The 27,283-nt window shown below is 39.5% G+C and overlaps 1 protein-coding gene across 2 annotated transcripts in view; it reads left to right on the forward strand.

The window, feature by feature from the left end:
• Positions 1 to 1,413: 1,413 nt before the first annotated feature.
• The window catches only part of LOC111144882 (adducin 3), a 121,947-nt gene continuing 96,077 nt past the window's right edge, over positions 1,414 to 27,283 (forward strand). For both annotated transcript variants that reach the window (XM_022499461.1, XM_022499465.1), the window contains exon 1: positions 1,414 to 1,629. The gene's annotated coding sequence lies outside the window, so the exon portion shown is untranslated. The remainder of the gene's footprint in view (positions 1,630 to 27,283) is intronic.

Here is a 27,283-nt window from a genome sequence, read left to right on the forward strand (position 1 = left end):
GCCAACACAAGATTCATTTTCCACACTTCATATGTGGGAAGAGGAAACTACATTTTAATTAGCACATTTTTAGGGAAGAAGGAGGGGATGAGGCTAAGGGGGATGGCATGAAGTATTTGAGGGGGAAGAGAAGAGTCTGCAGAGGAGGAAGGAAATGAAGTGGACTGTCGCCAGTGCCTTGGAAACGAAGGGAGATAAGGGTGGGGAATGAAGTTTGTTCTGTTTGGTAGGGTGGGGTTGACTCCAGGGACCGTGAATAACCAGAATGGCGCTTGGAGGGGTGTGCTTGCGAGTGGATGCGTGTCCGTGGAAGACACGTGTGCGGAAGGGATGTGAGAATCGTGGGTGGCAGAGAAAGGTGTGCATTATTGGGAGGTCTGTTTGGAGAACAGGTTGGAATGAGGAACGTGTCTGGGCGACGGAGGGGGAGGGGGCCCAGTGTCACCTGTGGATGGATCCACATCCTTGCTATTGCATGTTGCAAAGTTTACCCAGCCCCAAATTCATTTTGAAAGCTGGCGCTGCCTCCCTCGACTTTTCCCCTCCAAGAAGCCAACTCATAAGGTCACAAAGCCAGGGGCCAAAGTAGGGGTGAAGACCCTCCACCGGCTTAAGTGGAGCCGGACTGAGAGAGCCCTTGCCCTGCCCCTCTGGGGAGGTGAGTAGGGGGAGGAAGCGCCGGATAGGCAGTAGTCTGAGAAGAAAATCTAGGCCCCTCCTACGGGGGGGTGTGCGGAGACTGAACCTTAGCCGTGGCCGCCCCCTGAACACCCCGCTGCCAGAGCAGGCGGCAGAGGTTGACGGAGAGGGCTCGCTCAGGTTAGGGCGGGCGACATTTCTGAGGCGTCCCTCCTCCTTCTCCTCCTCCTCCTGGTAGTCGGGTTTCCGTCGGGGTTATTTCCCCCTCTGACCCTCAGGGGACGCCACGGATCGGAACTGCATAGCCGGAGGAGGACGCTGAAGAGGTGCCAGGCAGCCGCCTAGCGCCAGGCCCTCCCAGAGGCCCCGCCGGCCGGTAGGTCCTTGCGGCCGCGGCTACACAGATGTGGTTAGAGGACGAGGAGGGGGCTGTAGCCGCTGGAGGCAAGGCTCGCGAGGGGCGCGAGGGGCCGCAAGGGGCGGAGCCTTGAGGAGGTGGCACCGAGAACGTCCTGTGATTCCGAGGGGCGGGGTCAGGACGCTCGGGGGGCCCAAAGGGCGGGACCAGGGGCGTTCGGGGGTGCGAGGGGCGGAGCCAGAGGCGCTTGGGGGCCTAAGGGCGGGGCTTAGGGCGGGGCCAAAGGACGCTCCGGGGGCGTTCGGCCAGTCCCGCCAGAGCGCGAGCGGCCCGCTGGTAACGGTCGCTGGGTCGAGGGGCGGGAGGGGAAGGAAGGGGGTTTAAATTATTTTCTTCAAAAACAGTGAGCGAGAGCTAGAGGCATCGCGACCCAGGTGTCGCCGCTTCCTGCTACAGAGGGCTCGGCGCCCAGGTCCCTCCCTCCTTACGCCCCCTCCCCTTCTGTCCTCCCCTGTGGAGGCTTGCGGCGCTTAAGAGGCGGCGGCGGCGGATCGAGCGGCAGCTGCAGCTCCCGCGGCCGCGGAGAAGGAGGAAAGGGAGCACAAAGCCAGCTGCGCGAGGCGAGCTGCGAGGTAATCTTGAGGGGAGAGAAGGCGCCGTCGTCGAGCCCCTCCTCCCAGCGGGGATGGCCTGCGCCCGCGCTGGCTGGGCAGTGGGACCCTTCCAGGGGGTCGCGCGGGGGCGGGGAGTGCGGTGGCTTGCGGGGCCGAGGGGACTTCCTATTGGCTGACCCCTGCGTCCTCAGGTGAACGTCTTCCCGGGGGGCGGCCGGAATGGGAGCCTTGGGCTGGTCCGGGGGGAGTGGACCTGAGGGGGAGGGCCCCTTGGCGCCGCCGGGTGGGCCCGACTCTTGGGCGTCCTCTGGTTTCCCTCGAGAGGGTAGGGAGTTCTGAAAATCAAGAGCTAGTTGAAGCGTTGGTGACCTGGGGACCTTAAGCTCTGAAGGTGTGCCCGCGAGGTTGCCGCGCTCGGAGAAAGTGGAGGTAAGGGCAGGAATGTTGCTTTGTTTTGTTTTCCGCATTTTAAAAAACTAATGTTACTAATTGAAAGTGTTCAGCCACCTTTCTCCTGTAGTCCGCGTCCCCATCCTCCCCGCGCGCGCACACACCCCTGCGAACACTTACACGTTAAGGTTGTGCTTCCTGCCTGGGGTGACAAGCAGAGTTGGCAACAGGTCCCCTTTGCTGGTGTTTGGGGCACGTCCAGCCTCTTTGGAGGTATGCTGTTACAGCTGAGGCAAGACCACAGAGACAGGTAGAATAAGCTAGGCCTTTATTAAATTGGCAAGAACGGCCTTAGGTGAACTTTTTTGTTGCAGAGATTTAATTGCAAGTAGTTGCCCGCTTAAAATGGGAGCGTACTAAAACCACTAATTTCTTTGGCACGTGTGCTTTTGCCACTGACCGCTATAGTGGTAAGGAGAGAAATGGAATTGAACTCAACCAGGAGGTTTTGAGTTGGGATCATATACAAGTGTGGTGAAGGAGTTGATAGGATTCTAGGGGTTGGAACCAGCTACGCAAACGTGTGTGCATGTTTATGTTAAATTATACAATATTTCTGATTTAGCAGTATGAAATGGTTGCTTTTCTTGGAATGAAGTGCCTCTACATCGTGCTTAGTATATCCTAATTTGGGCTTCAGAAGACCTTCAAGAGAGTGTTGGTAAAGAGAGTGAGAGTGCAGGGTAACCCGTCATTAAATTAAGTTGCTTGACTATTAAAAAATTTGGGTAAGTAAGGTATGGTACCAACTCATTTATAGCCTTACTTTTGGAGCATATGTGTAAAGTTTTTTGTACCCAAATCTTGATTGCATTTTAATTGACCTGTAACTTGTTTTCCTTTGCTTAAATTGACCTGATTAATTTTGCAGAGGGAGGGTCAGGAAAAAAATGGCCACTTTGGCTACATTTAACTTTTCATCTTTTTAAAGAGTTCGCTCTTTTTTCTCTTCCCACTTTTTTTCTTCTGATTTTATTTATTTGAGAGAAAGCAAGTGGGAGAGTGAGCAGGAGCTGGGGAAGGGGGCATTGGTAGAGGGAGAAGCTGACTCTCCTTGGAGCCAGGAGTGTGAGTGTGATGCAGTACTAGATCCCCAGACTCTGGGATCATGACCTGAGCCAAAGGCAGACACTTAACCGACTAAACCATGCAGGTGCCCGATCCAAAGAATTCACTCTTAAAATTAACCTCAGGTGCTAGTATGTTGGTAGAAGTTTTTAAAGAAAAAGTGTCCTATCAATTTTGAATGTTAAACATAATTTATCTCAATTTAAATGCAAACTAAGAGATAATTGGTCATGGGGCATTCAGTATGTTGTAGCTTTTTTACATGTATGATAACAGGTTTGTTAAACATTTGACATGACAGGTGATCATGGGAAATTTATTTTTGCATAATGGATTGTATTTCAAAATGTTTTACATTCTAAAAATGAAAAAATTGTACACTTCTAATTCCTTTTTTCAATAATGCTGTACTGGGAAGGATGCGCTTCACTCGGTGATGTTTAAAGCGTGCATTTGGTCTTTGTAAAACCATAATCTTTTGAGACTAAGAGGACATAATGTCATCTCCTTCACACAATCCTAAAATCTGGACTCAAGGTGGGGTTCAACTTGTGCAGTTGGGAGGCTTCCTGAAGTAGGTGTATCATGTCTGTTTTGTTACACCTCAGCCTACACAGATTGTTAACTGTTTAATTTGTTCTGTGGCACAGCAGTTGGTTAGCAGGACTGGGCAGCACTATGCATGTCATCAGGGTATGAGAAGCATTTTTATTGAGGGAAGAAATTCTATAAAAGCATAGAAACCCAAATCTGAACAAATTCAGTTTGTAGAGTGATAGTATCTTGATATCTTAATTATGATAGTATCATAATATTAACTGAGTTGTTGTATGTAAAGTGTTTACAATATAGTCTGATACTCAGTAAAGCGTTTTGTGTGTTTATCATCATTAGTATATAAAATGGGTCGTTTCAAAAGGTTTATAGCCCACTACATAGCAAGTGAAGACTAAGCAAATATTTGTAAGAACCCATATTTATTTCCTCAACCTCTGTGCCAGACAGAGTTATATATGATTTAATTTATTTATTTTTTACAACAACCCAGTGACTAAACAGAGACAAAGGTTTTTGCCCAAGGAGTATAGGCACTAGGTGCCACAGGCTGGTTCTGAACCCATAGTCTGACTGTAGAGTGTAACTACTGGGTCCTGCTATTATACTTGCAGTAGTAGTTAAAAATTGGTGAAAGGTCCTCCGTGTATTTCCAAGACTGCAGGTATATGCCTTTGTGTTGTTTAGCCACACCCTTTTGTATTAATACCACCAACAGGTTGTTTAAATATGAAGGGTGGTGATTAATCTGTATTAAATAGAATCCCCTTTTGACTTTGGAAGAGGATTCTCTTTTGATTCATAAGTTTAGCTAAGATACTATATTTGGGATAGAGTATGTCATCTTTTTAATTACTATAATTAAAGCCCTTTTTATTTTTATTTATTTATTTGTTTTTGTTAAAGCTTGCCAATGTGTTGGGACCCACCAGGCCCAGCAGGCACTACTTTCCCTTGGAGAGTTTCTGCTTCTGCACTGAATCAGTGGGGTTGATCTTTTGATTATCAGCATCATATCAAGCTAAAATGGATTTTTAACTTAAATTTGTTCTAAATTCTACCTGAGTTGCCTCCCAAAATTAGCCTTAAGATATAACTATGATTTGTACTTTGTCACATTCCTCACTGAATTGTGTGTTGCTGCTTCACCAACGTAGTTGATAGGTCCAGCAAGTAACTTACAACCTAATTTAGGAGCTGGCTTACGTAATGTTTAGAATTATTGTAGAGAACTGAAATGTCCTTTTGTTGACAGTTTAGTGAAATACAAAGCTAAATTTTTTAGCTAGAATTAATATTCAGTGCTGTTTCCAAATCCTTTGGAAAAGCTAAATATGTAGAATTTGAATAAGAAAAAATTTTAAATGTCTAATCAGAGTACTATTCTTTCTTTTAAACATGGACACCTTATTTTAAATTAAGGAGTCGTAGACTGTGTTAGGTCATTGAGGTTCAAAATGAGTGCCCTGATACTTTCCTGTTTGTGTTAATGGTTTATCATTTGAATTCATTTTTTAAGATTTTATTTATTTGACAGAGAGAGACCGCAAGTAGGCAGAGAGGCAGGCAGAGAGAGAGGGAAGCAGGCTCCCCACTGAGCAGAGAGCCCGATGCGGGGCTCAATCCTAGGACCCTGAGACCACGACCTGAGCCAAAGGCAGAGGCCTAACCCACTGAGCCACCCAGGCGCCCCAATGTTTTATCATTTGATCTTGGGGTCCATTCCAGTGTATTTTATAGATGAGATTGTTGTGAAGTCTTTCGGGTTCTGCAAGTGACTAAGCTCCCATGGCCAAGAGCCAAGACAAACTCAAATTTTTACTGTAATGGATTGTATATATTTAGAATCCTTTATATCATACAGGTTAGAAGTCTTTCATTGACTGTGTCTTGAAAGAAAACATGTCTGTTAACTCTTACATATCCCTTATATGTAGTAACTAGATGAATTTGATTTTTTCCTTTTAGCAGTAGGTGGTTATGGACACACATGTATATAACCATCCTACCTGAGGGTGGTCACTACCTTTCATGTGAAGTTAAAAATTATTCACCTGGCATTCATGCAGTAAATAATTTGAGTATGAACAATTTTAACTGAAAATTGTGTTAATTAAAATTAAGTGTTACAGGAAAAAAGGTTTGTGGGCTCTATTTCATGTGCATTTTAATAATATCAATCTTTTATATCTGGTCAGGTTTCAAAATGCAGTTCAAAATTAAGTTAATTGCACAGTTGAACACATATTTGAATGTTAAGATGGTACTGTTTAACTTACCATAGAGACTTAGATGATAGTACAAATAATGAGAATCAGTCTCATGTTTCTTAAACTGATTTTTGTCAGATACCTGAAAAGCTGCATTAATAATCTCTCAGGTTTCTAGGATATTACTTACTACACTGACAGAGCAATTTAATGAGGAGTGTCTTAGAAACCTTAAAGAGTGAATGTGGCTTTCAGTGTTATCTAGTATAACCCAAAAAGTAGTAACATGATCACCAAAAGGTATAAAATGAATGAAACCCGTCTTTGATATTAAAAGGCTTATTGTTCTTATAAATTTCCTTCTTAGGAAGATAGTATAGACTGGTTTCTAACTGCCAAAGCTGAATGTTATTGTATAAGCTTTGATGTGCAGTTACATCTTAATAATGAGTTTAGATCTAAATTGAACTTTCACCTGATACCAGACTTTTCTGCATTGCCACCATATGCCTTACATTTACTTGTTTTTAAAAGTTGGTGATAAAGCTTCATGGGAAATGGTAAGACCTCCCTGGTATAAGATGAACTTTGAAACCTTTTTGTTTCAAATTGTCCAAAACTAGGCCTGAGGACATTGGTGTATGGGCAGTACATTAACTAGCATTTAAGATTGCTACCTCATCAAACAAGACTATAGTTTGAACCTGGGATGATTAAACTCACTTTTTCTGCAGTAGATATACATGACTTCCATAGGATAACAATTTTTCACAACTAGCCAGCCAGGGGTTAAAACACTTTTTGGAAGCTTAAGGGCAAATAACATAATGTTCTTAAAAACCAGTGTCTCAAGAAATACACTGTATATATTAATAAAACTTTTAATTTTAATGTTCCCAAGGTGCATTAAGGCAAGTGGACATTAAGGCAAGCAATTGATTAAGCAAGATGGAAATCTAACTGCAGGTGACATACATGAAATTGTCACTGTATTCTTTTTGCTACTCATCATACTCCTTTAAATTTATTCTTGTAATTTTTTTAACTCCCCCATCCTCTTACCTCTTTGGAAGAGGAAAGGACAGTGCAGGTATGAGTTCAGGAGACTGTTTAATTCCACTCCCAGGCTGCTGTTGGTTGCCTGCTAGGGGAGCTGGAATTCCAGCAATGTAGAAGGCAATCAGGTTGGAGAAGTGCTGAGTTTTTCAGTATCTTGGGACTTGGAGTATGCCTTTAATTTGTCACCATCAGCAATGTTTCTGTGACGCTCCACTCTTCCACAATGGCTCAGTTATCCTGTACAAGGACAGCATTTCCTTTTTCCTTTTTCCATACAATATTCTCATCCTGTCATCTTTTGATCTGGAATGACTAAATGCCATACCAAAAAAAAAAAAAAAAAAAAATTGGGTTTATTCCGTATCCTCACGGAGAAGATATAGGCTTACTTGGTATGTCTGAAGACATGTATTTTGGGATCACGTCCTTCTCAGGGACTCTTTAAGAATGCTGTTTTTAATCCTTCAGAAATTAGAGCCAGCCGCTGTTAGCTGCATTGTAATTTCTAATCTCATTTGTCTTATTAGGCTCCCCGTACAGAATCTTTTCATTACTTTCTTAATGTCTGGGGAGAAGGGGTTGGGAATGATGATGGTCATAGCTCAATTGGAGTTGTGAATGGGCTTAAGTGCATAGGACGAGTGGCTCAGAGAGTGGAAAGGGGAAAGAGATAGGTAATGAAGTTGATATATTGGTCTTATTCCTTGTCCCCACTCCCAATTTTTTTTTTTTTTTTTTACTTTAAAACCGTGTTCTTTCCACCTTACCTTCCTCCTATGCCTTTTATTGCCAGGACTGAGTTTTATCTCCTCTAGAGAAAGGTGGAATGTTCAAGGTGATTCCTATCTGATTGCTGAAAAGTTTGGCTTTTAGCTAGAAAGTTGACTAAAAGGAATTTCCTTCCATTCCTCTTTACAACTGTTTTCTAAATTTCAAGAAAAGATCTCTGAAACAGAAGTGTGAGAAACCTTACTTGTAATGTAATAGTTGGGGGCCATTATGCATTAAAATTAAAATACATATTATTAATCAGAAATCATATTGTTTAAGCACTTTTTTGCAAAACTGAATCTACGGTAATTTTGTGTTAGGATGTTTCTTTTTAAGTGGATGTCAAAAATTATTTTTAACCCCAAAATGTTGGAAGTAATATGAAAGTAATCTTTTGTCTTAGTGAATGTTGATGATAAAAAAAATCATAGTTCTCTAAACTATTATCACTAAATACTCTAATGAAATACTAGATAGACAGTGATTTGGTCACTAGCCACTGAAAGACTGTCACCTCTAAAACAGAATGTAATTGGAACGGAACACTTTATACCTGAATAAGAACAGTGTATCTATCTGCTTGACCTGGTGAAGGCTCTGAAAAGCTAATTATTTGGTAATCACTCAAGTTAGGTGATTTTGTGTTTGATGTTTTTATAATCTGAATTTTGCTGGGCTCTTGAAAAGTTTCTGGTTGGACCATCAGCTTTTGATGAATGCATTTCTGGAGGGACTGTGACTATCAGAGTGCTTTGAAGAGAGAAACCCTGTTTTGTATCCCACCTGACTGTCACAGAACATGCTTCTTGGAGGTGGTTTAATTTGGGCTCAAAGGGAAGAGTGCCATCTACTGAATGACCAGCATCAAGTAGAGCAGCCCCACGTTTTTCTTAATAGAACTCTCAGCTGGCTCCTGGAGTAAACCAGACTCCACTAACGAATTTGACAGGATTTTAGTACCAAATAGACTTGTGTCTTGCTTAATTTTAATTACTTTATATCAGGAGGCCTAAACACATGGTGAAGAACTAAATCACCACTTGTTGGATTACATGGGAAAGGAGAAACTTCAAGAAGTTGAGACTTTATATTAAATAATAGTGTAGTAATGGTGAAATCATTAACTCAAAAGTGCTAAAGACAATTATTTTAGTAAGGCATGTTTCATAAGTGGTTCTGGTTATTCATGGCTTCTGCAGACAATGATGATGTTGTTTAAAATTTGGTCCTAAAATTAAAAAAAGTATTTCTTTAACTAGAGGTAAGGGTTTTAAGAGTATTTGAATACTTTATTTTTTTTCTCTTGCCCTTTTACTTTGTCTCCCTTTCTAAGGTAGTGATTCCTCCTTGAGTGATTTCAGTGTTTCAGACTGGGTTTTGTTGTTGTTTTGCTTTACTCCAGTGATCTTCTGTTTTGTTTTGCCAAGTTTTTCCTAACTTCCGGAGACTGCCGGTGGTAGTAGTCACGGGTAGAACAGGAGGTCACAGAACCAGATGTAGGTCAGTGGAGGTTTATGATACCTGGAATAGGCCTGTTGAAGCCAGACAAGAAGGAACTCTGACAATATAAATTGAAAGGAAGCTTTGAAATTATGATAATATCTTTGTTGTTATATATCAGATATAATTAATCAGTAACCATTTTTCTCAGCCCTTAAAACCTCCCAAGGATCCCATTAAGCACTTTACATAAATTATCTGGAATTTATTTAAGTAACTTGCCCAAGATCATACAGTTGATAAGTGGCAGAGCCAGGGTTTGAGCCTAAGGCTAACTCCTTTAAATAGGATGCTATACTGCTCATTTATTTAAGCTCTTTCTTGTTGGTGACTGCACAAAAGGCTTGACCCATGATTAGAATAGTATTTATGCCTCTGCTGGAAAATACTGGTAGTTTTTTGTTTTGTTTGCTTGGTTTTTTTTTAAGATTTTATTTATTTATTTGAGAGAGAGAGCAAGTGAGCACCAGCAGGAGAAGGGAGAGGGAGAAGCAGACTCCCCGCTGAGCAGAGAGCTATATCCCAGGACTCTGGGATCATGACCTGAGCTGAAGGCAGATGCTTAACCCATTGAGCCACTAGGTGCCCCCTCTTTGTTTTTTTAAAAAGGTGATGAAATGGGTTAATAGGATTGAATTTCAGCAGGATCAAGAAGTATATAGGAGATAGACCTTCAAATACTTGCTATTTGGTTTTATCTAAAATAGTAATTTCTTTGTTCCTTTTGCTATGTTATTTATTAATTTAAAACCATAAGAAAAGTTTAATTGAAACAGTGAATTGTTTCACGTTGCTTAAAATGTGCTACTTCATGGGAGGAGGGGTTGAGTTACAGAAGGGTTTTATGCTGGAGTTCTGATGGAGTTGCAGTTGGGGGCAGGTAGAGGGATGCGTTTGTGGCCTTTCTATATTTTGCTTGCTCCTAAATATTTTTAAGTAGTAGTACTTTTTAATGTGGCAGTAATATCCCATATCCACAGCACAATAAAATTCAGCCATGTGCCAGTCTGAGGTCTTGGGGGAACTTCAATTTGTTGTGCACAGCAAGTGTGCTCTGAGGACCAAACGAGTATCATAACTCTCATATATGTACTAATAGTTTTGGATGCATGTGTATCCTCTCAATTAAGAGTTATTTAATACCTACTATTAGAGAGTGCTTTTGGCTTTTAAAACCTATTTTGACCTTAAAGGGTATCTTTATTACTTTTGCAGGTTGGGAATCATTGTTTGGTAAAACCAAAAACTTCTAAAATTGCAGTTCAGTGATGGTTGTGCTGTGTATTCTAAACCCAGTCACTCCTTAAGGGCCTCTAACTCTTCCCTTTCATATGTGAGAGAATTATGTTTTGCCTTCCAGAAAACCCCTGTAGGAATATCAATTACATAATTCCTTGGATTCTGACCTTATATTCTAGTCAAATGTAGAAAAAGTCACCAACAACTAAGATGACAACACAAAGGATGTTCCTTGTCAGTGTGTGATGAATGCTGAATAGCAGGTACAGATAACAAAGGCTATATAGGTCTTCATATCAAGAAAGGGCCCCCAGAGATGGAGTGGTCAGAAAAAAATCTCAAGCAAAGAGGACAAGGGTGAGCCTTGAAAAGCAGGATAGGATTTCACTAGGTGCGGGCTGTGAGACATTACTGTCCATGAAAATATATATATTTTTCTGTACCATTATGGGAGGTAGTTTATAATCATGGTTCACAGTCTCTTTTCACTGTAAGGCACTTGAAGGCTACAGTATACTCTTATGAGTAATAGTGCCAAGGACACAACTCCCTCAAAGGTATATTAGAATATTGCAGGGATGGAAAGGAGAGGGTGGTGGTGAAGAGCATGTAGATTTTTTTTTAGTAGGCTCCATGACTAGCATGGAGCCCAGCATGGTTCTGAACTCAAAACCGTGAGATCAAGACTGGAACTCAAACCAAGAGTTGGTTGCTTAACCAACTAAGCCACCCAGGCCCCCCAGTCATATAGATTTTAATAATATTCCTTATGAACCCCACATGAAAATGACTGGTTCACAGAAACATCCTAATACTGTTACTTTGAAGTAATGCTTAGGAAAGTTTGATACTTGGAAGACTTTATAAATGCTCATCATTCCCAGCACTCAATAAGAAAAGCCTCCTTTTGGGAAGAGGTGTGCCTTTTTAAAAAGATCTGAATACCAGAGTATAATTCTGTTGATGGCTCTGTTACATCTTTTAAATCTAATGTATGGATAGATAGACTTATTGATACTATGAAATGTAATCATTTGTACTAAATTTTTGTTAATAATGTCTTGTTTTGGATTTCAGAGGATTTGTTCAAGTATCTGAATTCTCTTAGATTTTGTAATGCTTATCACTTACTTTTTGAAAAATACTTAGTGTAACTATTCAGGATATTTTGAGCAAGTTGCTTTATTTCTTTCTCACTTTAGGTTTCTAATATAAATTATGTAGGGGTTGGGATAGATCATCTTAAGATCGATTGCATTTGAAGATTCTGTGATTTTACTTCTAAGGAAGGTAAACTCCCCAATTAGTGGTTTTACTTGGAAGGTGGCCAAGAAACCTATGAGTGTACTGTGTGAAGTTCCTGAGAATGTATCTAATAGAAGGCCAAGATCATGAAAGTCTTTGGCTCTATGTATATGTGGCAGTTGAGAAAAGCACATCACTCCAGGATCCCCAGAGTTTATTTTAGTTCTTCAGAAGCTAAGGGCCCTTGGCAATGGACAATGGATAGATGCTTTTTGACAACAATGAAATAAATAAGGATAGCCATTTTTCCTAAAGCAAAGTGTAGAAACATAATGGTATATTTTTCAGAAAGTGGTGTTTTTCCATTCCCATTCCATCTTTACTGTTTTTAGTATATTAGTTCCTTAAAAATATTTGACTTCTGTTTAGCTCTTCTTTTCTGAGCAACTTTGTTTCCTTTTATTTGTTCATTCATTTAACAAATATTTATTGAACATATATTATATGCCAGCCTGTGTTCTAAGTTATGGGAATTCAATAGGCAAAACAGAAGAACTGTCCAGTCCTAATGGCATTTATATTCTTGAAGTAGAAACAAACAAAGTGTGGGTTGTACTGGTGTAAATGTTCTGGAGAGATACAGAGCTGGAAATAAAAATGGAGTATTTGGGTATATGGCAAGTTTAAATACAATGGCTAGGTGAAGCCCTCACTGAGAAGGAGACATGTGAGCAAAGACTTGAAGAAGGTAAGAATGTATGTGATGCAAGGGGAGGATCATGCAGACGGGGGGAAAAGCCCTGAGGCCCAAGAGTATCTGGCATGAATGAAACAGAATGAGGGATCAGTGTTGGGAAGCCATTGGATGACTTTGAAGAGGTGGGACATGATTTGACGTAGGTTTTCAGAGGATTCTTTTGGCTATGTTTGACACTAGGCCATAGTGGTGCAATAATCTTGGTGAGAGATGATGTATATGATAGAGGTGGTGAGATGTGATTGGGTTCTGGATATGTTTGGATGATGCAGACAACAGGATTTGGCACCTGGGGTGTGTGTATATATGAGTCAAACCTAAGACCAAGGTTTGGTGTCTAGGCAAAAGTTTGCAGGAAGAACAAGTTTGGGGAGCAAAGGGAATAGGAGATCAGTTTGAGACCTATTAAGTTTGAAATGTCTGTTAGACATCCACTTGGAGATACTGAGTAGGAAGTTGCTGTGAGTGGAAATAGTTACTGCCCACTAGATAAACTTGATAGTTGTCATTATTTTCCTCTTTCACTTTTTAAAAATTTGCATATTTAATCCCTTTGATGACTAGAATAAACTTTGCTGTAGTAAAGGCTTCATGTCTTAATGTTTTAAAGGGATTTAATGTCTCTTGTAAGACCTTGAATTTACTTTAACTTCTAAAGACATTGGTCCCAAAGGAATTCTCTTTCTCTAGGCATAGTACAATTTGCTTTTAATCAAAGTGCAAAACTATTGTTAGTGCCCTTTGAAATGTGTGTGAATAGTTTGTTCTTCAAGAAGTTAATATGGTTTGGGGCACCTGGGTGGCTCAGTGGGTTAGGCCTCTGCCTTCGGCTCAGGTCGTGATCTCGGGGTCCTGGGATGGAGCCCCGCGTCGGGCTCTATGCTCAGCGGGGAGCCTGTTTCCCTCCTTCTCTCTCTCTGCCTGCCTCTCTGCCTACTTGTGATCTCTGTCAAATAAATAAATAAAATCTTTAAAAAAAAAAAAAAGAAGTTAATATAGTTTAATGGTTAAAAATAGTAATGTATAGTTACTGCTATGACCCAGTACTTTTCCTAGGTATGTACTTTGGAGAGGTGAAGACCTATTGTTCACACAAAACACTTGTACGCTAATGTTCATAGCAGCATTATTTGATTTAACCTGAAAGTTGGAAGCAACCTGAAGGTCTGTCAAGTGATTAATGGATAAATATGGTATATCCATGCAATGGAATTTTTCCAGTCATAGAAAGGAATGAAATACTGATACATTCTGCAACATGGATGAATCTTGAAAACATGTTAAATGAAAGAAGCCAAACATGAAAGGTCACATATTGTTCAGTTCCATTTATATGAAATGGCACGGAATAGCCATACCCAGAAAGCAGATTAGTGGTTGCCAGGGCCTGAGGGGTAGGGGAAATAAGGAGTGACTGCTTAGTGGGTACTGGGTTTCCCTGTGGGATGATGAAAAAGTTCTAAAACTAGGTAAGGTTGATGGTTACACAACATTGTGAGTATACTAAAAGCTACAGAATTGTACCATTAAAATGAGTTTTATGGTATGTGAATTATATCTTAACTTTTAAAAAAGATACCAAGAAAAGCATATGTGGGCACACATGTGCACAACAATAACTAAAACAATTTATGTGGACCTTCTTTCTTTTTTTCTTTTTTTTAAAGATTATTTATTTATTTGACAGAGATCACAGGTAGGCAGAGAGGCAGGCAGAGAAAGAGGGGGAAGCAGGATCCCCGCTGAACAGGGATCCCGATGCGGGGCTCGATCCCAGGACCTTGATACCATGACCCGAGCCGAAGGCAGAGGCCTCAACCTACCGAGCCACCCAGGCGCCCCTGTGGGCCTTATTTCTAAAATGGAACTGCTTTCCCAGTTCAAAGTTGATGAAGCAGGACTTAACCACACTAAACCTGGGTTAGCTTGATTCACTTAGAGAGGCAGAGTTAAGATACTTCTTAGATCATTCAGGTGGAAATCTGGAAGCAGTTTGTGATTCTATCCTTGGCAAGTCATAAGTGAGTTTAATTTTTTTTTTTTTTAATACCTAATTTCAGGGGCGCCTGGGTGGCTCAGTGGGTTAAAGCCTCTGCCTTTGGCTCAGGTCGTGGTCTCAGGGTCCTGGGATCGAGCCCCGCATCGGGCTCTCTGCTTGGCAGGGAGCCTGCTTCCTCCTCTCTCTCTGCCTGCCTCTCTGCCTACTTGTGATCTCTGTCTGTCAAATAAATAAATAAAATCTTAAAATAAATAAATAAATAAATGCCGAATTTCATGGGGATGGCCTAGAAACGCAAGAGAAAGCTCTAAGATGATCATTTCTGTGAGTCTCAGAGAACAGAAGCTAGTTTCTAAATAAGTTTATTAGGTCTTAAGTCAATAAAGATGGCTTTTTTCTCTATACCTATAATTTAAAAATATGGAGAACTCAGTTCCCAGTGATTTTTTTTTTTTTTTTTAGCCAACCCAAAATAATATTTCCCTTCTTAAAAAACTTTTATTACCATCAGAGTTGCCTGCTGAGGAAGTAGATGAAAGGATTATCTTTAACTTTCCTACCACCTACTACTCTGTTATTTTTTTAAAATGAGATACAATTCACATACCATAAAATTTACCCCCTAATTTTATTATGAAGAAATGTATGTATTCATATATTCTTTTATTAGAGTGAAAGCTTCTAGAGAACAGAGGTCCATATTACTTGGATGGTTTAACATGTTTTCAGCATTTTAAGGGAACACATGAACCAGACAAGAAGGGTAGGGCAGGGAGACAGGCACTTGTATAGCTGATTCCAGCAGTAGCTTGAGAGCTGTGCTAAAGCAACAATTTAAAGGAAGTGCAGGGGGACAAAGAGAAGGGAAATGTTTATCCCACTGTAAGAAACAATTCATGAAGGAGGTTGACGTTTAAATTGTTTTAGAGAATCTCAAATGTTGGAGGAGAGTGAAAAGATGATAGAAAGGTATCTATGTCTATAGGATAAATGTAGTGGGAGAGGAAACAGGAGAGTAAGGTTGAGAGCACTAGATCATGAAAGCCTTGGGTACTATTTTAAGAAATTTAGATATTATTCTGGAGCACTTATTTTAGCCGATGAGAGGCATCATCAGATGTGTCTGAGATTGGTGGTGTGAAGAATGTCGTGATGGAGAAAGTGTTGGCAAGTTAGGCATGTTAGTCACTTAAGATAAGCAAATGAAGTAAGGCAGTGGCTTTGAGATTAGAAGGGGAGGAATGGGACATTTTGGAGGCAAAAATGTGTACAACTTCCTGAGTAATGCAGAGGCTGAAGGAATATTCCATCACCATGGGTAGAAATTTTAATGTATTTTACTCCAATTCTCTGATTTATGACAGAGGGGAGATATATCTATACTACTCTTGAAGGTATCTTTTCTTTACCATACATAAAAGACTTTAGAAATGTTACCGTTTCTTAATTTTCCTTAATTTTTACAGCTTGTCCGTTATTAGCCAATTGCTCCAGTCTTTGGATTTGTTTACATTTGCATCTTTGGAAATGGTTGAATAGTTCTCATTTTGGCGTAGTATTCTTTGTTTCCAAATGAAACCTCCTACCTATGATGTTGTATTTTGAACTTTCATGTAGTGAAATAATAAAGAATTGAAGATATAGGGCATTTCAATATCAAGTATTGCATGCTCTCATTACAGGACATTGTGTCATCTTGAGGTTTCCCCTTATATTTAGTGGTTTATCTTGGAACTTCAAAGTAAACATATGGTGAGCACCTATAAGAAACAATTAAGAATGTCAAGAAGCACATTCAAAATATATTTTTTTTAGTTTAAATTTTAATTTTTTTAAAGATTTTATTTATTTATTTGACAGAGATCACAAGTAGGCAGAGAGGCAGGCAGAGAGAGAGGAAGGGAAGCAGGCTCCCAGCTGAGCAGGGAGCCCGATGCGGGGCTCGATCCCAGGACCCTGGGATCATGACCTGAGCTGAAGGCAGAGGTTTTAACCCACTGAGCCACCCAGGCGCCCACAAAATATATATATATATTTTTTGTTAAATTTAGTAGAGAATCCAATCCAGTAAGTTTTTGCGTATTTGCGTAATGAAACAAGTAACATAAGATTTGTTTCCTCTAATGTTTCCTATTTTGTTTTTAAGATTTTACCTATTTATTTGATGACAGAGATCACAAATAGGCAGGGAGGCAGAGAGAGAGAGAGAGAGAAAGAGGCGGGGCGGGGGGGGCGGGGGGGGGGGGGGGGGGGGCGGGTGTGTGGAGCAGGCTCCCGCTGAGCAGAGAGCCCGACAGGGGGCTCCATCCCAGGACCCTGAGATCAGGGCCTGAGCTGAAGGTGGAGTCTTAACCCACTGAGCCACCCAGGCGCCCTTAATGTTTCCTATTTATTAAAAGGCATGATTGGCTATTTTTGTGGGTTCCGTAGCTCCATTAAATAAGACATGTGACAAAGAGATACTATAGTAGGACATAGTTATTTCATAAATGGACGGAAGAAAATATAAGATTTGACAGAACTGACTTCTAAAATATTATAAGATAAAACTTCCATGCTTAAAATTTTCAAACATTAAATACAAAAAAATTTCAAAAGCAATTCTTAAAAAGAATTCATTGACATAAAATATGTTGCAAAATTTGACAATCAGAAGAGTAAAAAACCCTCACTGACTTATTTAAAAGCCAGAATTTATTAACTTCATTTCTAAGGTAAGTTTATTGTGGGACATATTTCTATAAAATTATTCTCATTTTTAAATATTTGAAATTAATTTTTGAGTAAGAAACTTAAGGATGTGGAAAAAAAATCCAAAAGGCATAAAAGAGTATACTGTGAGAAGAAAGTTGTCACTCTATCCCCAAACCACTCAGGTCTCTTCCTTTTGTGTATATTCTTCCAAAGATATTTTTCATTGTTTATTTTTAAATTCCTGAATCAAGACTTTGCCTGCCTATACCTGGTGGATGAATTGCTGCATAAGAGATAGAGCCTTAGGCTCAGAACACCCTGGAGAAATAGCCAGCCCTGTTCTCTTATGTGTTGTTTCCAGATCCATGCTCTCTCTCTCTCTCTTTTTTTTTTAAGAGTATCCTTTTCTAGCTTCCTCTCCACTTAGAGCAGAGGCATGAAGAGGGGGAGGTGGAAATTGTAATCATCTGTCACTCCTCTCTCATCCTAGGCAGTGACAGATAACTTTATGAAAACGTACATGCTAACAAAGCAAATTCTGTTTGAGAAGTGTTCCCATAGAAAAACATCCTCTAGGAGGGAGGACAAAGAAGGGGTCAGGAATGGTCAGCCTTTACCGTCATCGTGCATCTGCCCCATTAAGCCAGCTGTAACTATACCTCTTCTGAAACTTTTTATTTTTGGTACTTGGCATTATTTTGTTGACTCTTGCCTTTGGCTACCCAATAAGTCATAAGATTTTCTCTTAAGCCTTGGGATTGCCTGACTCTAAACTTAGGGTCACTAGACTTGGTTTCTTTTCTTGTTTTGAATGGTGTTTAATAGAAGGCCATTCCTATGCAGATATTATAAATAATAATCTTATATCTGGGGGGGTCTTTTTAAAAATTTTCAATTTATTTATTTTTGTACCAGTAATCTTTTATTGGGTGTTAATTCTCAGTTAGGGTATGAAAGGCTTCAACAGTAATCCAGTTCCTCAGTAAGGGGTGCCAGGCCACCCTCTACACTGTACTCTCTTCAGTGCTCGCTTAGACGCTCTGGTTTGAATTCCTTAAAGAAAGACAGTAGTTGAACAGCACATAAGGTGCCAGGACCATAGAAAGCCCAGCAGTGCTCCGTTTTTTTACAGTAACATACTTGTAATATTGGTAGTAATGTCTCTGAAACCCTTCAAGCGCCTGACGGGACAAAATCCCGCATCAGTATCCAGCTTACCAACTTCCCTATTTTAACATCCATCAGTTTCCTCTTCATTGGTACAATTGATGCCATCTAGGAGTCCTGTGTGTCTGCTGTATTCCAAATAAAATTTACCATCTTACCCATTTTTAAAGGTGTAGTTCAGTGATAATATTGCATAACCACCATCACCTTCCATCTTTAGAACTCTTCATCTTGCAACATTGAAACTTTATACCCATTAAACAGTAACTCCCCACCCCTCCTATATTCTTAGATCAGAAAAATTGTTTTAAGAGAAGGGTTTCAGGTAATACAAAATCTATTTTTATACCTTATCAACACTGTAATTTGAAACTGTGTACAGATCTGTATCATGCAGCAAAGGTTATGATTGGCATTCAGGGCCCTGGAGTTGAGACAAGGGGCACAGAACCTATAGCCTTTTATTCATATATTGAAGACTTATTTATTTGAGAGAGTGCTGCACGTGAGAGAGTGTGGTGGGGTGGGGGGTGCGCAGAGGGAAAGAAAGAATCCCAAGCAGACTTGGCGCTCAGTCCCAGGAACCCAAGACCCTGAGATCAGACCTGAGCCAGAAGGTTAATCAACTGAGCTACCCGGGTACCCCTAATTCATATTTCATATATTTTTTAAAGATTTTATTTATTTATTTGACAGAGATCACAAGTAGACAGAGAGGCAGGCAGAGAGAGAGAGAGAGAGGGAAGCAGGCTCCCTGCTGAGCAGAGAGCCCGATGCGGGACTCGATCCCAGGACCCTGAGATCATGACCTGAGCTGAAGGCAGCGGCTCAACCCACTGAGCCACCCAGGCGCCCCCATATTTCATATTTTAAAGTGAAGAACTGTAGCCTCATACTCCTTGGCTGTGTGAATTATGTGTTGGTGGGTTGGAGAGGGAGTTTGATAATTATGGAAGAAGTGGAAATCTGCAGAGTGGAGCTAGCTGACCTCTGCCTTCATGACCCAATAAAAAGGAAGTTTCCCCACTAATAGAAGTGGGAGCTCTCCAGGTTTGCAGGTCTCTTTGGATGCTGAAATTCTGCCTTTGTGTGAATCATTTAGACTTTCCATTAATGTTTGGAAGTGGGAATTCTCAGTAAATTTTAAAGTTTGGAGAGGCATTTGGAGTAAAGTGGGGGATGAAATCTAGATGTATAGAATTTGGGAACCCCCTACCTTATTTTATGGATGAAGGACTTGGGCTGGTTGAGCTGAGTGGCACATTAAAGATAATGTTCCTTGTGGCCCATCTGAACTCACAGCTGTTTTTGTGACTCTCAGTCCAGGGCCTTTTCTACTTTATGACTTTACCAGCAATCTTAACCCATTCATGCAATTCCGGGGTAAGGGAGTTCACCAGAGATCCATTTGATCTTCCCTCAAGCAGGATTTAGACAGGATGAGAGAGACCTCACCATCTCTCAGTGATCTGAAGCTGCGTTTCAGGAAAAAGTTGGTACCTGTCTTTGTTTTGTATTTTTAAATCTTTCATTGAATTAGGAAAAGTTTTTTGAAGTTTAAAAAAACTCAGGAATGTGTCATACACTTGTTATTTTGACAAAAAACTATGCTGATCTTCTGTATATTGTTCCAGTTTTAGTATGCTTAACACTGAAGCCAGTCGTGTACATGGTAAATGTTTCTGACATGTTTAGGAACATTATATTGAAAATTCAAACTAGATGTATTTAGCTGCTTTTACTTTTTTTTTTTTTTTCCCTTTTGGAAAAGAACATATTTAAATGAGAAACAGTCCCACACTCCAAAGAAAAGGGAAAGTTTTAGGTCATTTGTTTGAGTAAAAGAGATTATAGGATTTATGGCCCCAGTTTTCCATTATTTTCAACTAAGTGGGCCATTACATAAGGCACAGTGTTTTGTTTGAGGCAAATTATTCTCAGAGACTAAGATTATCTTTGCTAATAATTGAACATAGGTTCACTGCAGGAATTATATTTCACAAGCCAATAGCATACAGGATGTCTCTTAATTAGCCAGTAAGGAAATAACTACTCCAAAACCAATGATAGATCAGTTACACTATTCCATGCAAAGGGGAGGCAAAAGATAATAGAGTCCAAATTTGGTTGAGGTGTACCTTTCTATGAGTTGGTTCTTGGTACAGTCAGTCCTTCCAACAAAAACTTGGGTATTAGCTGTTGGCTTAGTTCCTCACTTCTGGGGCATGTGGCTAGTTGGTGATGGCACCAGTATTGGCAGCAAAGTAATTATTACTTTGAAGGTTATTACTCCATGGGCCATTACATGATTTACACCATTGGCTATGAGGAGTAACCTTGCCAAAGCAGGGACAGATAACCCTTCTCTTCCTGAGACTGCTGCACGGTTTAACACCACTGTTGACCAAGTGTCTCCATCTCCAGAGAGCTATTTAGATCAGCAAAGAGTAGCCTTGCCCGCACCAAACATTCTTGGTAAGTCCTCACAAATTCTTGGTATTTAAAGTTTAAATGTCCATTGCGTCATAGCTGTTCTTCCTTACGATCTTACCCATAAGTCCCCAGCAGTGCCTGTCAACAGTTGAGCTCGGAAGTGCTCATCAACAACAGATGACGATGACAGCATCCCGATGCAGATTCCTTGGTATAAACAGATTCATCCTTAGATCAAAACAACTTCACTTAAGTCCTAAACAAGTGGATTTGAAATCATAACAAACCAATATACAACACAGTGAAGGAAGAAATCTGTCATATTGGAAATGTTAGTGTTTTAATCTAATTTTGTGAATGAACTCATTTATCAAGATTTTTAGTTTTATCAATGTTGCATCATACCAGGGACTTTGAAATGGAATTTATCAGATTTGTTTTGATTTTTTTTTTCATGTTTTGCTATAGCATTTGGTTTTACGACAGTTTTAGAAGGTAATTTGCAAGATGGCTTGTTTTTTTTCAAAGCCTTCAATAATCCTTCTGATGAACTGAAAGGATTCACTATTATGGCTGGGGTCTCAATAAAATGTAATTGTTTTTTACTTTACTGTGAGTATTTAAGATGTCTTTCAATCTGTTTTTAAATCAATTTTAATAGGAATAGGTACAAGGTAGAGGAACTTATTGGAGAACTTTGAATTCAGTGTTTTAATAAGTTAATTTTAAACTTTGGGTACTAGCTGGGTGCTAGCTGTGTTTCATGGTGACAGAATTTGTGGGGTTTTGTTTGTTTTTATATTCCACTTACCAGTTGAATCATAATGACTTTTGTCATTCTGTCCTACTTATTTCACGTAGCATAATACCTCTGGGTCAATCCGTGTTGTCTTACATAGTGAACGGTGGCAATATTTGTAATTTAAAACCTTGTAAATCAGTTTTTATAAAAACCATGTAATGTTTAAGTTAATGGTTTTTTTGTTTTTTTGTTTGTTTGTTTGTTTGTTTTAAGTTTCTATTGGTACTTTTTCCTGAGATTTTGGTCTATAGAGAATAAAACATTGATTAATAGAAACTTCAATTTCCTGAAATTCCTTGGGTCCTCTAATGAAGGAAGATCAAATGATTAAGAATACAAATGGGGGGGATGCCTGGGTGGCTCAGTGGGTTAAAGCCTCTGCCTCCGGCTTGGGTCATGATCCCAGGGTCCTGGGATTGAGCCCCAAGTAGGGCTCTCTGCTCCTCAGGGAGCCTGCTTCCTCCCCCCTCTCTCTCTGCCTGCCTCTCTGCCTACTTGTGATTTCTCTCTTTCTGTCAAATAAAATCTTTAAAAAAAAAAAAAATACAAATGGATTTCAGGGATGTATTGGAAGCAGTAACTTGCAGGTGGGTCCTAAAGTCAGTGTACATTGACTTTTAGATCTTCTATGGTCTAGTATGCTTAGAATCAATATTTGGAATAAAGGCCCTAATAATATCCTGCCCAATTCTTGAGCAATAAAGATAAGTATGTTCATGAAAGTATATGAAATCGAAAGTTGGAAAGACTGCTTTTAAGATTTTGGAGAATGTATATGGGAGAGAAGGCTACATTCATTTGGCTTATTACTGTAAGAATTAACATTTATTTGCCATTTCTGATCAGAATAATTACGCGAATTTTCCCAGAGTGTTTTTCTTTTGATAGCTCCCTATCTTTTCTTTTCTTTTCTTTTCTTTTTTTTTTTAAAGATCTTATTTATTTATTTGACAGAGAGATCACAAGCAGGCAGAGAGGCAGGCAGAGAGAGAGGAGGAAGCAGGCTCCCCTAGAGAGCAGAGAGCCCGATGCGGGGCTCGATCCCAGGACTCTGAGATCATGACCTGAGCCGAAGGCAGCGGCTTAACCCACTGAGTCACCCAGGCACCCCGCTATCTTTTCTTTTAAGAGGTTTAATTGTAAGGGTTTGGGCCTTCTCTTCAGGGATGGTGTTTGTACAGGTGGATGCCTTATGTACAAACTATCTGTGTAGTCTGATTTGAAGTCTCAGAGGAAGGCCTTAGAATGCTGCTGTCCTCTCCCCCAAATACATATATAGTTTTAAATTTTCAAGTAGCCATGTTATTAAAAAAAGAATAAAATGAAATTTTGGAAATATATTATTTATACTTCATTAAAATTTTATTCAATTTATTTAAAGTATTGTCTTTCAACATGTAATCAGTATAAAAAGTTAATGAAATATTTTGCTCTTTTTTATACATTTGTGTGTATTTTACACTATGGCACATCTCAGTTTAGTCACATTGCAAGTACTCAGTAATCACATATAACTGGTGTCTAACAAATTGGACAGCACAGCACTAGAATATCTTTCTTTTGTCCTACATTAGTGTTGAGGATTCTCCCAGTAGAAATCTGTTTGGGGGACTCTTAGCCATCTCTATTATATTCTTCTATAATTTAATGGAAAATAGAACACTTCTGAGATTAAAAAAAATCATTCTTGGTCCTCAGTTTTAGCCATTTTTTCCTTTTATAATGTGATAACCAAAAACTAGTACTGCTAAAGAAATGCACATATTATTGAATGAGAACTTAAGAGGGCAAGTTATGTTGGTTGAGCTTAAGTGAGGCAAGCTGGAATAGAAAGGGAAGAGTTAGTGCAGGGTAGTAAAAATAAGACCTGACTTAAAAATTCTGCAGATCTGGAGCAAGTTACTTAACTTCTCTGAACCTTCTTACTTTATTCCTATGTAGAATTGGGATAAAAATATCTATCTCTTAGGTTGCTTTGAGGATTAAATAAGATGACATGTAAAATATGTGTATTGTGGTACATGTAAGGCACTCAGTAGATTTGTTTTGAATAAATGATTGTTGCTTACTTTCATCTACCACTTCCAAATCCCTGTGTGTGAGAAAAGGAAGAGGAAGGAGGCATGCCTAAAATGAATGTTGGTAATATATTAAAGAAACATAGCCAGTTTACTAAATTGACTATAGTTCAGTGTTTGTCCAAAACAAGCTAGTTTCTTTTCTTTTTTTTTTTTTTTTTAAGATTTTATTTATTTATTCATTTGTCTCAGAGAGAGCGCCCGCCGGCGCACACACACAAGCAGGCAGAGGGAGTGGCAGGCAGAGGCAGAGAGAGAAGCGGGTTCCCTACGGAGTAAGGAGCCCTAAGCGGGACTCCATCCCGGGACCCTGGGATCACGACCTGAGCTGAAGGCAACGGCTCAACTGACTGGGCCCCCCAGGCGTCCCAGCAAACTAGTTTCTAAGCTTTGTGGTTAATTGAGATTTTAATTCAGGACCCTTATCTGAAAGTTTCAGAAAATAACTGATGTGAAATAGCTCATCCTTTGCATGTTTAAATACTAAGAAATGATTTTTGCCATTTAATTTTATTTCCTTACACTTATCACATTAATCAGTTAACATAGCATCTGTACATGTTTCTAAATTTCACCTATTTAAGAGAAAAATCTCAATTATCAAAGATACTTCTTTTTATCTTTTCCTAGATACAAATGCTAGCACAGGGGTTATTGCAATTTTTGAATTTAAACGTGTTTTGCGCCTACTTTGAAAGCTAGTCCACAGGGTAATAGGTTAGTGATGATAGTACATTTTTGTAGTTAACTGGAACTGAGGAAAACTTTCCTAAATGGAAGGAAAAACTGTCACTCAATGACCACGCTCTGAATTCTAATGCAAGTGATCTATTGTTCTTGTTCAAGCATTAACATCAATTTGTATATTTGGATAGAATGGGAGTTTTTTATGATACATTATCTGTATGGTGTGTTCTGAGTCTATTTAGGAGGAGACAGTTTTTATATCATACATGTATTTGTGATTTGCTCTGCATTTTGAGAAATTTACTCTGAAAATTTGAAACATCACTGAAATGTGGGAAAGCATGGAGAGTTCTAAATAGGTGATTAGATATGAACTCTTCAAAGCTTTATACTCACCCAATGTGTAGGCCACATCTGTGGTAATGTTCTTGGAAATTGGTCACATTTGAAAATCCAGTTCTTTGCCAACAGCATCTGGTTGCACTTTACATTACATACTTTGAAAGACTTTTTGAATTGCAAAAAAGCAAAACCATATGACACAGACTATTCTTACCTGATTAAAAGTTGTTTACAGTTAGAGTTGAACTTTAAACAAACTTAACGGAAGGCATAATTGTCCAAATGCATGAATTATCACAATACCTCAGGAAGAAAGAATTATTTATCAACATTTAAAAATTGTTCAGACTTGTACATTACTCTAATGACCCCTTACAGAGGTCTTATTTACTAAAAGTTCTTTCAGGTTTGTGGCGTTTTAAAGGTGCTGGCCTGATTGGAATGACTCTACTAATGGGTAATGGAGAAATGGTGTTGATTGATACGGTTGACGTTCCTCTACCAATGTCTTACAGCTCCCAGCAGCTGTTACTAGTTACATACTGTGTATTTGTTTGTCATGGCTGACTGTGCCAGCTTTTGATACACAGGTATCTTATTATAGTAATCTGGGGTTTGACAACCTAGAAGGGATTTGTGAGGTGATTTTAAGTGGCATTGGTCTGAGCTAACCTGTGATCTACACAAAACATGTCTTTGGTTTCGTTAAGATTCCCTTCATTGCACCCCCCTTTTAGTTTTCCTTCTTGACTTCCCAGGTGGCTAATTTGTGTCACATAATCCCTGTTGAAATGCCAGGGGCAGAGTTGGCCTGGGCGCAGGCTTGATGCAAGGATTGTAGAGACCCACTGTTCAATATGTTGAACCGTTGAACTGTTCAGATACGAACCCACTGTTCAGTATACTAGCTACATGTGGCTACTGAACATTTGAAATGTAGGAGGACTTAATTGAGATGTTATGTGTAAAATATATACTAAATTTCTAAGATTTACTACAAGGAAAAATAAGTCAATTTTTAATATTTATGTTGAAATAATTTGATATATTATGTTAAAAGAACTATTAAAATTAATTTCACCTTTTTTTTTTAAATGCAGCTACTAGAATATTTAAAAACAGCCGTGGCTTACACTAAGTTTCTACTAGAAAATACTGTTAAAAAGATAAGAGAATTTATGTTGTATTCTTTCTGTTAGGAGCTTGTTAGAGGTTCGGGGAAATGCTCCCTTAGAAAGCCTTAGCTATAGCTATTCCAGCCAACTTGGCTGAGCCACTTTGTATTACAGTGCTCTTTTGAGAACTGTTGCCCACAAGCAGCTACTACCTCTCCTCTAACTCCCCATCTAGGAGATATATATATATATATATATACACATATATATATATATATAAAATTTGTTGTTGTTGAAATACATTTTTTTTTTAAGTTACTCTGCCTACTGCCTCTAGTGATTACTAACTCTTGACTAGCTTCTTCTTGAAGACAGGTGATTTAAAAAACAACTTTTTAATTGCTACTGTTTATTGGGTACCTGCCATATACTAGATACCGGGCCAGGTACTTCACATAAAATCTTGAATCCTCACATCAGTTCTTCGAGTTTGACACTATAAACTGAAGAAAGAGATTCAGATACATTCTGACTTCGCCCTTGGTCAGCTAGCAAGTAGCAGAATCAAGATTTCCAACTCTTGTCTGTCTGATTCTAGAGCCATTGTTCTTTCTGCTATATTATGCTCTCGTTTGTGTTTTCTGTTAACTATGTGAGAGTCCTTTAGAATGAAACAGAATGCTGTATATAAAGGGGTCTCTTACCAAATGGTGTTAGATGATCCTTTTTTTTTTTTTTGGGCGAACAACTTGAATGCCCCTCCCCGTTTCCCTGTGCTAGTACCTAGTGAATGGCTCAAACATAATGAAGAGACTTAAGCTTAGTGACAGCCTGTTGAGCAGGATCAATAATCTAAAAGCCTCCTGTGAAAGAACATCTCTCCCACCTTGAAAATCAGTCAGCAAAGAATGTTTCAGATGCCTTCAAGAAGAGATAGAGAAGAGTCTCCTTCTCTTAATGCCAGGAATATCAAATCTGAGACTTCAAAGACTGACCATATAAGGAAAGGGCTTTTTATAGACAAAGAGGGTTGAAGTAAAATAATGGGATAGAATAAGCGTATTGAGCTGGATAAGTCTTGAATAATCCTAGGTCATCTCTTAATGGCTATGTCCTTGACATTGTTGCATTTAGAATGAGAGCATGGGGAAATAGTCCATGTGTTGGCATGCTAGTCTGTAAATTGGAGTAGATGTAATCACAATTTGTGAGTGCCCCGAATGGCTGGATTCTGCATTTACACACTGCTGCTTTCATTCAGGCTCAAGCAAGTGTGGGTGACTTTGGGAAGATATGGAGAGCAAAGGAAGAACAAAGAGTTTCAAGGAGTAAAACTAGACAAGCTGGGCTGCAGGGAAGTTTGGACAAGTTCATAGTGAAAGCCTTTTTATACACACACACACACACACACACACACATATTTATATACTAAAAACCATGTGAAGTGTAAAGTTGTAAAATACTATTTCAGGAAAGAAGCTGTGATATAGTTAAGAAGAAA

The sequence above is a fragment of the Enhydra lutris genome, unplaced genomic scaffold, assembly GCF_002288905.1.
Source record: "Enhydra lutris kenyoni isolate GAN:26980312 unplaced genomic scaffold, ASM228890v2 scaffoldscaffold12, whole genome shotgun sequence".
Lineage (NCBI taxonomy): Eukaryota > Metazoa > Chordata > Mammalia > Carnivora > Mustelidae > Enhydra > Enhydra lutris.